The 14,891-nt window shown below is 38.4% G+C and overlaps 1 protein-coding gene across 1 annotated transcript in view; it reads left to right on the top strand.

Annotated features, from left to right (window-relative positions):
- The first annotated feature begins 12,407 nt into the window (after positions 1-12,407).
- The window catches only part of ZBBX (zinc finger B-box domain containing), a 140,108-nt gene continuing 137,624 nt past the window's right edge, over positions 12,408-14,891 (top strand). Inside the window, exon 1 of the mRNA XM_070582180.1 lies at positions 12,408-12,517. The gene's annotated coding sequence lies outside the window, so the exon portion shown is untranslated. The remainder of the gene's footprint in view (positions 12,518-14,891) is intronic.

Raw genomic sequence — 14,891 nt, 5'->3', positions numbered from 1 at the left:
TCTAAAAATGTGCTTTTTCTATTCAGGAAGAAGAAGATAGTAAGCTCAGTTAAAAGGACAGTAGTTTTATTCAGATGTGGTCCAGATTCCTGTTTTCTTTGGATTGCCTGAGTTCTTGGGATCTTTTCCCATGTGTTACAAGTTAGTCCACTCTGGGGATTCATTCATCCTTTCTATAAATATGAATTGAGCTTCCACCATGTTCCAGGCACTGTTCTAGGCACCAGGGACATACTAGTGAACAAAACTGAAGTGGTCTCTGCCCTCATGGGGCTGACATTTTACTGATGGCAGAGAGACGGTAAGCCGGTGAACAAATGTAAAAACAAGTTAATTTCAAATGGTGAAAAGTGAGGACGATTATAAGAAAACAGCATAAGGAAATAAGAGGGGTTTTATAAAATGAGATAGTGTGATAACGTGACTGCCCAAGTTTTACTTTAAGCGCATCTTTTGGTAATGTGTCCCTAATCTTCAACAAGATCTGTTCGATGTCTGCCTTGGGTTCCCTACTATGGAAGCTGACTTTGCACCGTAGGGAAGTTTTGGCTGTTCTTCTCTGAGTTCATGCTCTGTATTTGAAGGTGTTTCCTACCTTAAAAAAGGAGAAAGCTTAAGTTCCTTATAGAAGCAAAAGTCACCTTCTGGTGTGGGTTCAAGCTTAAAATCTCACCCTTTACCCTGTTATAGAAACATAGTTGCCAAAGCACTTCCAAAATTAAAACCTTTAATCTTCACCTTCTCCTGCAATTAACTCAGTAGTTATTCTAGTTCCATATTTAAAGAAGTGTCTAGAATATATTTATAAAACATATATCTATTGTGAAATAAAAGAAGTATAAAATATTTTTTTGCCAAGCTATGTGAAATTTTTAGGATTCACAACAGTATGTAATCTCTGTGGAATAAAAATGTTGCTGTATTAATACCACTTGTAAAAGTCTAATACATCACATATATATTTTTTTCCCTCCTTGAGGCAAAATAGCCATGAAAGTAGTAGTATTTTTCTTTGGAACGCTTGGAATTGGGTTTTATTGACTTCATGTAGTTGCAATTGATGGCATATTTTAGAGAAGTCTGCTGCATCAGGAGGTGGGACCCGAGAGGTGAAAAGATTAAGACAATGAACAATTTCTTTTTTGGGGTGAGGTTTATTTAATTCTCCTGAATTGAATAATAAAGATTTGGAAACCTTGAAAGACGCAGAGAAAGTTTTACGCAGATTCCATCAGGAGTCAGTGCTTTGGGGCTCTAGAGAGAAGACATTTTCTCACAGTGTAGCCTCAGACCACTGAGACACCTCTGTGAGGGGCCGTCCACCTGAGCTGTGGATCCCAACACTGCCTCCATGCAGAGGGTGCAAGAGTGGGCTACTGTAATGTTTGCTTGAAAGAGCTCTTTTTCCTGTTCCCCTTATTTTCCTGGTTCCTTGTGAGATCATCTCTAAATTTGAAGCCTGAAATCCAAGAGGTCAAAAATCTAGTTTCTTTCTCGTTTTGATGCCTCAAGTGACCACTCTGATGATATTTTTCACTGTCTAACATTATATTTTTGTCTGGTCACCTCAGTTCTCTGGAGCTTCAGTGTCCTCACCTGTATAGCGAAGGGTTGGACAAATCCTATTTAAGGTCTTTATTCCAAATCCTATGTTTATAAACCTCAGACTTCTCAACAAAGACGTATCTTTGGAATAACGTCTTTTGAACCATTATTCTCTATAAGCAGAGTTTTTTCACAAAACAAAAAAAATTCCAGAATGTACCTCTCACTAGGATCTTGGTGTATTACATTATCTTTAACTATTTGTAATTATCTCTTCACTAGTTTGAAGTTTTGCTTTTCAAAAGAGAACACCCATGAAACAATTTACTATTGTGGCAGAGACCTCTATCTAGTGAAGACTTTTGACCGTGGCTTCTACACTGCAGAGCTATTGCTAGGTGGTGGAGGCCTAGCCAGGGACTTCCTTTCACCCACAGTTGCATTTATTTAAATGGATCCTTGCAATTAGTTCTCATCAATGGAATGTGAGTAGAGGTGAGTGTGTCACTTGTGAGCCCAAATGATTCAGAGATGTGTCCCTCTCTAACTGCTCTCTTCTCCTGTACCAGCTAGGTGCCAATGCTCAAGGTAACCCTGAAAGCCCTCTTTAGAAGATGACAGAGTCTCTGTTAGCCTGGCTTCCTCTATCACTGTGTGTCTCAGAGCCTCTCTGCTTCCTGGGCCAAAACCAACCAGGAACAGGCATTGGACTGTGACATGAATAAAGTTATATTTTCATTGAAATTTGAAGGCTTGTTAGTGACAATCGTGAGTGTTAGTTTGGTACCTTTAATAGGATACTTCTATAACAAAGCCCAAAGTATGTGGCATAAAGTTGGACAGCAAAACAAAAGCAAGAGCAACAATGACACAGACATAGCAGGCTGGAAGACAGGAGAAAATGCCAAGCTGTGGAAATATTTGGTGAAATTGTTGCCTGTGATAACTTGGAAAGTAGACCATGTGCATACTGATCCAGTATCCAGCATCCAGCCAGAGACTACATTTCACATCTCTCTTGAACTTGGTAGACTACTTAACTTAACCAGACTAGTCACCTGTGGAAAATGAGCAGAAATGCTATGTGTTGCTTCTGGCCACAGTGTTTAAGAAGCAAGTTTGCCTACTTTTCTTTCTCTTTTGTCCACTCTGTTGGCTGTATATCAACATTAAAGGTGATCATGGAAGCCCTGTATGGAAGGTGGCAGAGGCTCCATCAGCCTGGGTCCCTGACTGATTGCATGGATCACATCCATCCACCACTGACCATGGATTCCCACACTGGACTCCACCAGGAGCAAGAAATACACTGTCCTGTGTTATGTCTTAGGAAGTAGGCAACTAGTGTGCACCAATATAATACAACTAATTTCTTAATACATGTTTTCCATGTACTAACTTGTAGAGTACATTTTCTCATCCTGGTAGGACAAAGTTCTGGAATGCTATTTCGATTCACCTAATTCTTTGATAGAAGTTCAGGAATGATGTTCCAGTGCATTTTCCCATGCAAATTGCTCAGCTTCATTGTAAAAAGGTATCTTCACGAAAAGAGAGGAAAGGATGTAAGACACAAAAATCCCACTAAAGGGGTGCTTCCCTTGCTGCCACACAGCTCTCTTGATTGAGACTCGACTCTTTCCATAATAAAAAATCAGCTTTTACGTCCTGGTTACTCTGTGTATGTGTGTGTGGTGGAGGTAAGGATGGGTTAAGGATATCCTCTTTAAAGATTTGTCCTGAACAGATTTTTGACTAATGTAAAAAATTATCCCTACTTGCGAGGAATGAAGACAAGGAATTACTAACGATATTTAAAAGGAGATGCTCAATCCTTCACAGAAAATGATAGAAGAAAAGCTGGTCTAAGTTCTGAACAGGCATTTATGGAGACTAAAACAGATTTTCTTTTGGATTATATATACAAATGAGATTTGAATTCTTTGGTTTGTTATGGCCTGTATCACATCATTCATATCCTTGTATCCATGAAAATATACAGAAAAAACTTTGTTTATTTAAGAATAAAGTTCTTATTTTGTAATTAACAATAGCTTATATTTGTAGAGATCTTACTATCTCTGAGTAATGTACATACAGTATCTTCTATAATTCTCACATCTCTGCCACACCCTTTATAAAATGAGAAAATTGGAATTAAAAGGTTAAGAAACTTTGCTCAAGGGCATACATGGAGTATAGCTGGTCAAATTGGTATTTGAACTCTGGTTCTCTGACTCCAGAGTTTCTGACTTGGTAGGTCTGGGTTGGGTCCTAAATATTTGCATTTCTAACAAGTTTCCAGGTGACGTTGCTGCCGCTGGTCTGGGAACTTTGAGAACCACTGAAATAAGGTATACTGCTTCTCTTCTACAGTTGTTACTTTGCTGTATTCAGAATGATCTGATAATCGATAAAATAGAAAAGAAGCTACTAGACTATAAGATTCAATGAAGAGGCCAATGATAAAAGATTACATTAAAAGTCTAGATGAAAGAAGGTAAATAAATTATAAAGATGGTGACTCCTCATTGCATGAAGAATAAAAGCAAGACTCTTCAGGCAATACTCAAAGTAATTTAATCCTGCATTTCTAGACTAATCTTCACTCATCTGCAATTGGTCATCCAACACGTGTCCAATCTCCCTCCTTGGGTGACTGGTAAAGCTGCTTCCTCTGCCTGGAAATGCTTTTCTCTGCCCTCCTGCAAAATTGGTGTGTCAAAGCTCTAATTTTGCTTCAAGACTTAGTTCAAATATTTCTTCCCTATAAAAAAGACATGCAAGGTGCTCTCGATTTCTACTTCTTCTCACCAACACTCTCCCCCAATATAGTAATAGTTCTTTGTTTCAATTGCCCTAGAACAATGGCCCGAGAAAGAATTGTGTATTTTTTAATTGTACCATATTGAGGTCCCTTAAATCTTTGTTTCCCATAGCACCTAGGACTCTGCTGCAACGTGGCAGTTGCTCAATGAGGGGTCATATAATTGACGTAAATAAACATCTTTGTCAGAGTCACCAATTCAGGTATATGTTTGCATTATCAGTCTGTATGAGGGCCCAAAAGTTGTAGATAATTGTATAAGGCGGAGTGTGTTTCAATTCTACCAGTGACTCAAAAAAGAGTGGCTTAAAATGACAAAAGTTTACCTCCCTGTCAAGTACATGAAGTCTGGAGGTTGTCAATCTGTGGCTGGTGTAAGGGTTCTGCAGCTATGGAGACTCAATCTCCTTCAGTAACTCTATCCCTATGGTGTGGTGTCTTAGCTTAGGCTGCCACAGCAAAATATTATAGACTGAGTGGCTTAAACATCAGACATTTAATTCTCACACTTCTGGAGCCAGGGAAATCCACAGCCAAGGTGTCCTCTTTAGGTAATGTGGGCCTGTTCTCTACCTCATTTTCAGCAATGTGACTATAACGTGCTGTGGTGTTATTTTCATTGTGTTTATCTTGCTTTGGGTTGTTGTCCTTATTGGATCCATGGGCTAATAGTTAGTATCAGATTTGGAAATTTGGGGCCATTATTTTTCCAAATATTTTTCATTCCTCTCCCCGCTTCTTCTGGACTTCAGTTACGTGCATGGGAGACTGCATTGCATTACTCCACAGGACACTGTAGCTTTGTTCATGTTTTTCTCTATGCATTGGCTGGTATAATTTCCATCGTAATGTGTTCAGGTTCATTAATCTTTTCTTCTGTAGCATCTAATCTTCATTGAATTTCATCCAGTAAAATTTTCATTTTAAGTATTATGTTTTTTAGCTCTAGAAGTTTCATTTTAAAACATATTTTCCATTTTTCTCCAAATTTTATTTAGTTGTTTTTAATCCTTGAATATATTTGCAATAGCTATTTTAAGTCCTTGATAGCTAAATTCATAATCACTGTTATTTTGGGGTCCGTTTTTCTCTTGATTAATTTTCCTTTTATTTATGGATCACATTTTCTGCTTCTTTGCATATGTAGCATTTTATTGTTGTTATTATTGTTATTATTATGTTGCTATGATTGTGGATTTTGTCGTCTGCCTTTAAGGAGAGTTGGGTTTTATTTTAGCAGAAATAAAATTACTTGCAGATCAGCTTGATGTTTTCAAGGCCAAAGACAGAAAATTCAGCTATATACAGAAAATGATAACATATAAGGGAGGAATTTGATTTGGTTTTGGGGGTTTTTTGGCTGCAGAGGGTTCACCCTGAGATAACATCCGTGTCAACTTTCTTCTATTTTTTAGCATGTGGGCTGCCAGCACAGCATGGCTGATAACAGAGTGGTATAGGTCCGTGCCTGGGAACTGAACCCAGGCAGCCATAGTGGAGCATGCTGAGCTTAACCACTAGGCCACCAGAGCTGGCCCTGGACAAATTTGATTTGTATATAAAAGGGTTAAGTCTTGAGATAACTTCTGGAAACTACTGACCAATTGCTTCCCCTGCTGATAGTTAAGTCAATATAAATTACTTATTTAGTTTTATATCCACATTTTCTCACCTTGTCTCTGTCTTGCTATCACTCTGTAGAAGAAAGCAACAAAATCTAGAACTGAATAGGGAAAACGTAGATACATATTCCGCCCCCCCCCCCCCCACCCCCAGTGCCTTGTGCCAGGACTCACTGCACTACAGGCAGCCTCCTTCTTAAGTTGATTTCCCTACCCTTAACATCACCTTGAAGAGCTGTGCATGTCCATCATGGAGAAAATAACAAGGAGATAACCTTAGATATTTTTGTAAATATTGAATTTGTCATGGAACTAATCTTCTGAGAACAGATAGAATATGATTAAGTGAGTTCTATTCTGATGCATTTTTAAAAGATTGTAAGAGAGGAAATTTTATTTGGTCAAATTATCTAGAGACTATTGAAGAAAGATAATTTGAAAGTTGGGATTTTAAGCTTTTTCAAATCTACCAAATCACAGCATACAGCATACATTCTCCTTCTTTTAGAGATTTATACAATTCTGTAATTTGATTTTGACTGAAATGTTTATTTACTTAAACACTTATTATACCAGTAGGCTAGGATAAAAAATATAACAAAACTGAAAAATGCTAGAATAGTCCATTTCTATATGTGGGTGTTCAAAGGAAAAAGTAATGTTAGTCATCTAAGACATTTAAGTAAAGTCAGTTCCTAATTTATTGATTCTATCTACAAGATGATGAAAAGTTAACAAACTGGTCCACTATATCGACTGACATATAAGCTTTTTCAGATTCAACTTACATTTTCCCAAAGTATTATATGTTAGCAAATTTAAAATAGGAATGTGATCTCCCCTTCAGAAGTTATTGGTATAGAATGCCCAAAATATGTGAATTTGGTCAGTTCAGTTAAAGACCATAAGAAAAGAGATATTTTTGTTAAAATACTTAATTTTTTGCTTTTTGATCTTCAGGTTAGTGTTGTGATTGTATTGTGTATAGTAGTACTTCTCAAAGTGCCTGAGACTCTATGAAAGTCAAACTATTTTCATAATAATAATTGGTAAGTTATTTGCCCATTTCTCCCTCAGTCTCTCGTGAATGAACAGTGGAGTTTCCATAGATTACAAGACGTGTGCTATTGCAACTGATTGAATGCAGAGATGGATATGAGATGATTGCTGTCTTCTATTAAACAAGATACAAATGACATATGAAAAATATAAAGACATGCTACTCTCCTTTGATTTTTTAAATTTGGAAAACATAGCTTTTTAGAATAAAAATACATTATATTAACTTGTAATAAGTTTATTATTGCCATTTTAAATCAAATAAATATAAATACTTTTTAAATTACTCAGTTTTTTTCCTAATATGACAAATATCTATCTAGATCCTTGGTGTGCTCAATGATTTTTAAGTGTGGAAAGATATCTTGAGATCAAAAGGTTTGCAAACCCTAGAATACATTTATATAGGCCACCTTGACAAGAGACAGTTAAACATTACCAAAAGAAAATACATACATATTTATATAGCTAGATAGATCGCTAATGAGAAGGAGAAGTGGAAACACGAGTCTGGGAGGCTGGGAGTGTATGACACTGTGACACAGGCACATCACAGTCAGAGATATCTGTACTATGTGGATAACTATTTCAAGTACTACAGAGCCTCTCCCCTCCATTTTTTTCTCACATCAGAAAAGGAAGAGAATAGCTATAAAATCCTTTACATGACTGTAGGACAGATAGACTAGAGAGCAGAATATAGCCATAGGGTGGGCCACAGGGAATCAATGCAACTGAAAAATACAATGTGTGCATGTGCATATGTGTGTGTGTGTGTATATATATATATATATATATAACATGTATATACGTATGTATGTATGTGTATGTGTGTGTGTGTATTTTCCCCCAGAGGGAATATAAAATCACAGAAACTGTTTTGTAGAGAACATGCACTAAGAGAAAAGCAAGACTCATTTTTATTTTCCCACTGTTTGCAGAGATCTTTACATGGTAAATGAGAAATTCAAGTAATATTTAGTGAAGGCTCTTTGGCTACAGAAACATGCATGCTGAAACAAGAAAGAGGATTTATTTGAGGATATAGGGATGTTTTCATTACTGAGGGAGAATCTGCAACGAAGTTTCAGGAGGGACCAGAACCTGGAAGTAACCAACAACAGTCTTCAGGAGGTTATTATATTATCTTCTGTTTTGGAACACTATGGTTTCTCATCTTTGCTTCTCTCTGGGATCCTGATAGATTTGTCAGTCTCTGTAGATTGGTGTTTTTGCTGCTTCATTGAGGTCGTTAAATGTGACTCACGTTAAGTTCCCATGTTTACAAGCCAAGCCACCATCAGAGGATGGCTAGCATCATTGAATTCAAATTCCAAATGCTTAGAATAGTCTGATTGGCCCAATTTGTATTATATGTCCAGCCCTGATCAAGACAGTTAGTGCCTAGAAGTATTTAGGAGCTGATGCTCAAGATAGAATATAAGTTATTTCTCAGAGAAGTCCTTTGGGGGCGGGACAAACACTGCCTTTCACTAGACATAGGATATGTAAGTATATCCAACAGATTTCTACTTATCTCTGGGTAACTTAGTGACCCTACCCAGTATCTCAGCCAATCGTGATTTCAGCACGTAATCACTACAGCTCTGGTAATTTGTATAAGCACTCTCTTTACATATCATTGTAGATAACTGTTCTGGTAGAAATCCCTCAGACAATTCTCTTTATGAAGCTTGAGGCTCCCCAAGCAATTGCTACATTGTGATGAAATTTCTCTCTTTGGGCACCAGACTCTCACCTAAGTTAATCAAAAGCTGTATAAAAATGGGGGCTGATGCAACCCGAGAAAATAACTGTGGATATATGTGCATCTGTAATGGAACCAAGCAGCTGACTTTTTCACTGCGATCAATTGTTAAAGTATTTTGTCCACAAGGCTTTTTGTTGGAATGCCTCATCACTGTTGTGAAGTTAGAATTATACCCAATTGCACTCATAAAATGGGAGGTCTAAATACCATCCCTCCCTTACAGCCTGAGTCGATGGGATATGCACTATTTCCTCTGACATGCAACAATGGCCCTTTCCTGGAAGACCCAAAAAATGGACTTGTTTTCTTAAGAATGTGATCCACTCCCCTTCAATCCTGCCTAAAGAATGCTAAGACGATATGACATCTGACTTTCTTCTTTGGCCATGCACCATGTCTTTTATTCCTCTAGTTAATGGGAGAAATTGGAAGTGGCATTTAAGCTTCCCTGTGTCTTACATGTGTCCCTATGTAAGTACCTACTTAATTAAATGGGAAAAAATAATTTCTATAGCTCCACAGTTGGGACTAGAAAGTTATATCTTAATTAGACTAATTTAGTAACTAGGGCAATATGACATATGCTCAAGTGATAGTTCTTTTTATTTTCAATGTTTATCATGGCTGTGCCCAGAAATCATTTCTTCCTTGTCTTTAACAGATCCTAGGGAACTGGTCTGATGTTAACAGTCTCCATGCCATCACATAACATAATGAACAGTTGATGTACCCAATAGGATACTTTCCCAGATGTTGAAATCAGGTGGCGACATTAGGAAAGAGGACTAGAACCCGACTCCCAAATCTCCTGGCTGCTTATTGCTGCCCTAGATTCAGTATCATCCTTATATCCAGGCAAGAGAATTTGGGTCTCATGTTATAAGTCTCCTCTGACCATGCCTTCTCTCCACGGAGTTAAAAGTCTGCAAAACCAAGGGGTGTATCCATCCAGAGCTGGGGGCTCTGTCTTCTAGACTATACTTTGGATACCTGAAATCCTAGAAGTTACTTCCCAAACAGTCCCAGGCCTGCTTTCATGGTTTAGGTAGGGCATTCCTAGAGTCTGTTCTCTCTAGGAAATATTGCACAGCTAGAGGGCCCACGCGGAGACCCAAGAAAGGGCCAAAGGTTTAGTGTTTGCAAGGATGTAAATGGAGCTTGGATATACCAGTTGGGATGGGCATGCAACCAGGCTCCTCCAAGAGTGGGAGAGATGCAGAGTTGGAAGAGAAAGGAGTGGGTTACTTCCTTCTGGGGACTAGGAACTGGCTGTCCTTTTGCTGCCGTGTTTTGTTAAAGAAATCCAATGAATTCAAGAATTCTAAATTCAAACCTGTCCTTTCAGATTATTATGAAGGTTTATTTATTGAAGTAGGAGAATAGACTGTTTTCTTTAAATTTTTTGTTGATTTATAACTTTTAAATACTTAGACATATGGTGTGTAGGCCTCCATTTGTACTCTTCCCAGGGACTCACAAATGTTAGTGGTCAGCATGCCCAAATTATTAGAAGTTTCCAGAAAGATGAAAAGGCTTTATTAATATATGATTTTTGCCCTAATTCTAAAATATTTGTTTCATAGGCTGAGCAGGAGAGAAGAGACAGAAATGAAATCCTCTGGCTTATGATAGCACAACTTAAACTGGAATCAGATCAGGCAGAGCAGCTTGTTCACGTCTCTGTCAAGCCCAAAGCTGCATTTCATCCCTTCATGTTCAATCTCCAAAAGAAGGGAAGGTGAATCTGAGGAAATGCCTGACCAAAGAGAGGAGGGGAGAGAGGGTTCACTTTAAGACTCAGAGAAGAGCCGACTAAAATGTCTATTCCAGGTTCCCGTATCTGAGATCTGTCCTGGGTCCTGATAGACATTTTCTAGGTCTACGCTTGGCTATGATTTCTTAGCGAAGAGGCATTGGAAATTACCATCAAGATATTATTTGTATTTCTTGGCGTATATTAGGTTAAAAAGATATAGGTTGAGTACTTTCTTCCATGAATAATTTTGCTGTTATGATCAAGTCCAGAACAAAAATCACTTTCAAGGGTTGTTACAGACGGGTCTCTAGACTTGGCAGACCAAATATACAATTGATGCTAAGATTACTGTATGTAGGGCAGACCAAGAAATGCTCCCAAGCAGTGCCCTTTAAAAAATAGTGCTTAAATGAAGTCAGTGCCTGCTCAGGTGTGCCCTAACTTGCACAAACACAGCCTTCAATGATGCACCAGGGAGAGCCAGGATTGATTTACACAGCGTCCAAGTAGAGCATGAATGCTAAAGATTCAAATTTCTTATTACCCTTCATCTGGTAAATTAATTCTGAAGTATTTTTTTTTATTATGGCTGTAGGTCTCTCACCATTCATGCAATTTTATGACACCTAATATCTAAGCACAGTTCAGATGTCAATAAAGTTAGCAATGTTAATATTACTGCTGATCTTCTGATGAATCGCTACACTTTCTGGCAGGGCAAAATGCGGCAGCGTTAGCCATATGGTTTGTTTTCAAGGTTGATATTATATCCAGCTATGCAGCAACATTAGTGCCCATAAAGCCTAACCTTTTCAGGGCTCACCCTGTGTGTAAGCAGGTAAGGTGGCTGCCTCTGCGGCTTGATTTTAGAGGCTGCAAATCCTCCCTATTTCCAGTAGTTTTAAACATCTACTCTGCACCTACCATCATACTAAAACCTGTGCTAAGTGCTAGGGCTAGAAATACATAGTCTTTGCCTTCCCAGGCATTAATGCTGTGAGAGTAGCAGACATGGTTGACTTGCCAAGGTGTGGAGAATTCTTGTGATAGAGGTGCTCCTTGTCATTAGGAACTAGTTCTCTATGTTGCCTGTGTTAAAAATGCAAACATGGGAGATAAAAGGCACTATTGTATTAACATCTGTATTAGGTAACAGCTAAGCTGCTTTAAAAAAAAGAATCGGTCCCAAATACAGTGGCTTTAAAAGATCTGTCAGTTCCTGGAAAATGTTTTCATCCACATGATCAAAGCTGAATTGTAGACATGTCCGAGTCCTGGCTTAAGGCAAGGGAAACGAACAGATGTTGAGGGCAAGCAATTTTTTTTTAAACCAAAGAGGTAAAAACTACACTTATCACTTCCACTCATATTCTCTTGGTGATAACTAGGCAATATCCCAGAGATAGCTGCAAAGGAGTCTGGAAAGCATGGTCTCTAGTTGGTTGGTCACATACCCAGTTTGAACTCTATCACTATGGAAGAATAGAAGTACGGATTTTGATAGACAACTAGCAGTACCCACCCCAGAATCATTCAAAACTTCAGCATTTTCTGCATAGTCCATTCAATAAAGTAGCTATTTCTTTAGCAAAATCTTGAAGCTATGGGACATAGAACAGGGATTTTTTCTTTCTTTTTTGGTGAGGAAGATTGGCCCTGAGCTACCATCTGTTGCCAATCTTCTAGTTTTTGCTTGAGGAAGATTGTCTCTGACCTAACATCTGGGCCAATCTTCCTCTATTTTGTATGTGGGATGTTGCCACAGTGTGGCTTTATGAGGTGTGCTAGGTCTGCGCTGGGATCCGGGCCTGTGAACCCTGGGCCACTGAAGTGCAGCAACTGAACTTAACCACTATGCCACTGGGCTAACCCCAAAGCAGGAATATTTTTAATGGGAAAGAGTGAATAAGCACTCTGCAGGCTATTTGGGCCTGATGGTGAGTTGGGTACGGAGATGAGACTGTAGTTGCCTAAGATAAGCTTGGAGGACAATGTGGTAGCCAAAGATGAACTTGGGGGTACTATGTAGGATCACCTTGGGGCACAGGGGAGATGTCACACTGAGCTGGTATTAGGTCAAGGTCAAGATCTTCCCAGAGCTGTCTGCGAGCACATCAGTAATTATAGTACACAAATATTCAATTTTTGCAATCCATATTGCACCGTTATTGGTTCTCTTATTAGAAAAATCATAGAAGTATGGACATTACCTTTGGGCATTTCTATATATACAAATGCTTTAGCATTAATATTGGAAAAGATCTCTTTAAATTAATGTATTTACACTTGAGAGATTCCATACTTTTTTTTTCTTTCTGGTATCTTTTGAATTTTGTTAGAGAAACTTAAAATATACAGTGGGGGTCATAGGCATATATTTATACTTATTCATTTAAGGTTTTCAAAATGCTCCATGCTTTTGGGATTCTGCAGTTATGTGATGATCTGGCGCCACCCAGCAGACCAAGCAAGCATTGACTTTGTGGCCACTTGTAAAACACAGGGCTGAGAGGGGAGCAAGGAGGCAGGAAGGCAATCTTAGTGGTAGACGGCGTGAAGCATCCCAAAAAACAACCTGACCTTCCCACTCTTGTGTCGGTAGGCAGTCAGGCCATTCAAGAACTACTAGGAGAAAACAGATATTTTGAGTTAGAGTCTTAATTTCAAATGCTCAGTCCTAAGTACAAAATCAAAATTTTTCCACCTTGCACAATTTCTGTTCCTTTCCTTCTTTTCATGAGTAAAGTTAGGATTTGGCTCTTTGCTGCCACTCCTCATAGGCCTTTCTACTCTCTTCACCTTCACTCCTGGAGATCCTTGTAGAGAACTGAGACAGCTCAGTAATCAGCAGTGAAATCTGAACTGCAAGACATTTTCCTAGATGTACCCGTGGTGCTCAAACCGAGGATTATCCTAAGGAGAAACTTCTTATTTATGGGACTATACTGTAGATTTCCCTAACATTTACATCTTTTCCACACACCTTTTCAATCTCATTTGTTCCCTGGAGAGTGTCTCCATTGTATAAATTACTAAGAAAGCTGTGTTAAACCTTTCCACTGTTTGCAGTGAAAAATATAAGCAGGCTTTTGCCCAAATTGCATTTAAGTGTTTATTGCATATTTCTTTATAGATGTACGCCTTTCCTAGACCCTTCATACAGAGAGTGCTGCTGATAAAAACATGTTATTAAGGGCTAATTATCTCTGAAGGTGTCCCTTTGGTTGAAAATCGACATAATGTAAAAGAAGCTATGATAATCTCTCCAGTGGGAAGAGTCTATTGGTTGCTTAAGTTGAAGAAAGTGCCTACTACATCTTTCTTATGGTTCATAATAGGCTTTTTAATTATTGGTGACACCAACTCATTAGGAATGCCTTCTCCGATTGCTAATTTCAGGTCAGGAGTTTCTATACAGTTTAAAAGTCAAGATCCCTGAAAGAATAGCCTATATTAGCTTTTCTTCACCTTCATCTCTCGTTCAGTCTTCAATTCAATCCAATGCCACCTCTGCTTGAAAGCTATTCTGTTAGTTGGGAGAAATTTTCTCTTCTCCAAATGCAATGAATGTGCTTTAGTCTTTACTCTCTTGCAGCATTTAGGTATCTTGGACACTATTCTTTTCTTAAATTCGTCTCTCTCCTTGAGTTTTGTGACATATTTTTTCTGGTTATCATCCCATTGTTTCCTTCTTTGTCCCCATCATAGGTTCCTTTTCCTGTATCTACCCTTTGTATGACAGAGATCAAGGGTGCTGTATTTGGCTTCTACCTGTCTCACTGGGTAAATTCAACCATTCTGATGACTTCAGTCATTGCAACTGTCTCTAATCTGTCTTTCCTATCCTGCAGACCCACATATTCACTTGCCTACGGGACATTTTCAACAATGTCTCATAGACATCTCAAAAGCGAACTCATTGCCTTTCTTCTTAGAAGTAATTCTCCTTCTTCACTTCTCTAGATGAAAAGCATTCATCCAGTCTTCTAGCAAAAACCCTTGAAGATTCTAGATGTCTCCCTATTGCCGCCTCCCTATCGCACCAAACATCCAATAAGGGACCAGTTTCTATTAATTTTAGAAATCAAGTAGTATTTCTCCAGTTTATTACCTTGTGGCCCCCACATACAATTTCTTCATTGATTCAGGCCATCACCATCTCTCACTCAATTACTGTAATAACTGCTAATTAATAGTCATTCTCCCTGTCTCTCTTTTTCTCTTTTATTCTCTCTCTTCTTCATTACTTCCTTGACAATTCCACCAGAGCGAAAAATGCAAATTGAGCCATATTATTTTCATATTAAAAAC

The sequence above is a fragment of the Equus przewalskii genome, chromosome 18 (assembly GCF_037783145.1).
Source record: "Equus przewalskii isolate Varuska chromosome 18, EquPr2, whole genome shotgun sequence".
NCBI classification, from domain to species: domain Eukaryota; kingdom Metazoa; phylum Chordata; class Mammalia; order Perissodactyla; family Equidae; genus Equus; species Equus przewalskii.
This window is presented reverse-complemented; position numbering and strand designations above follow the sequence as displayed.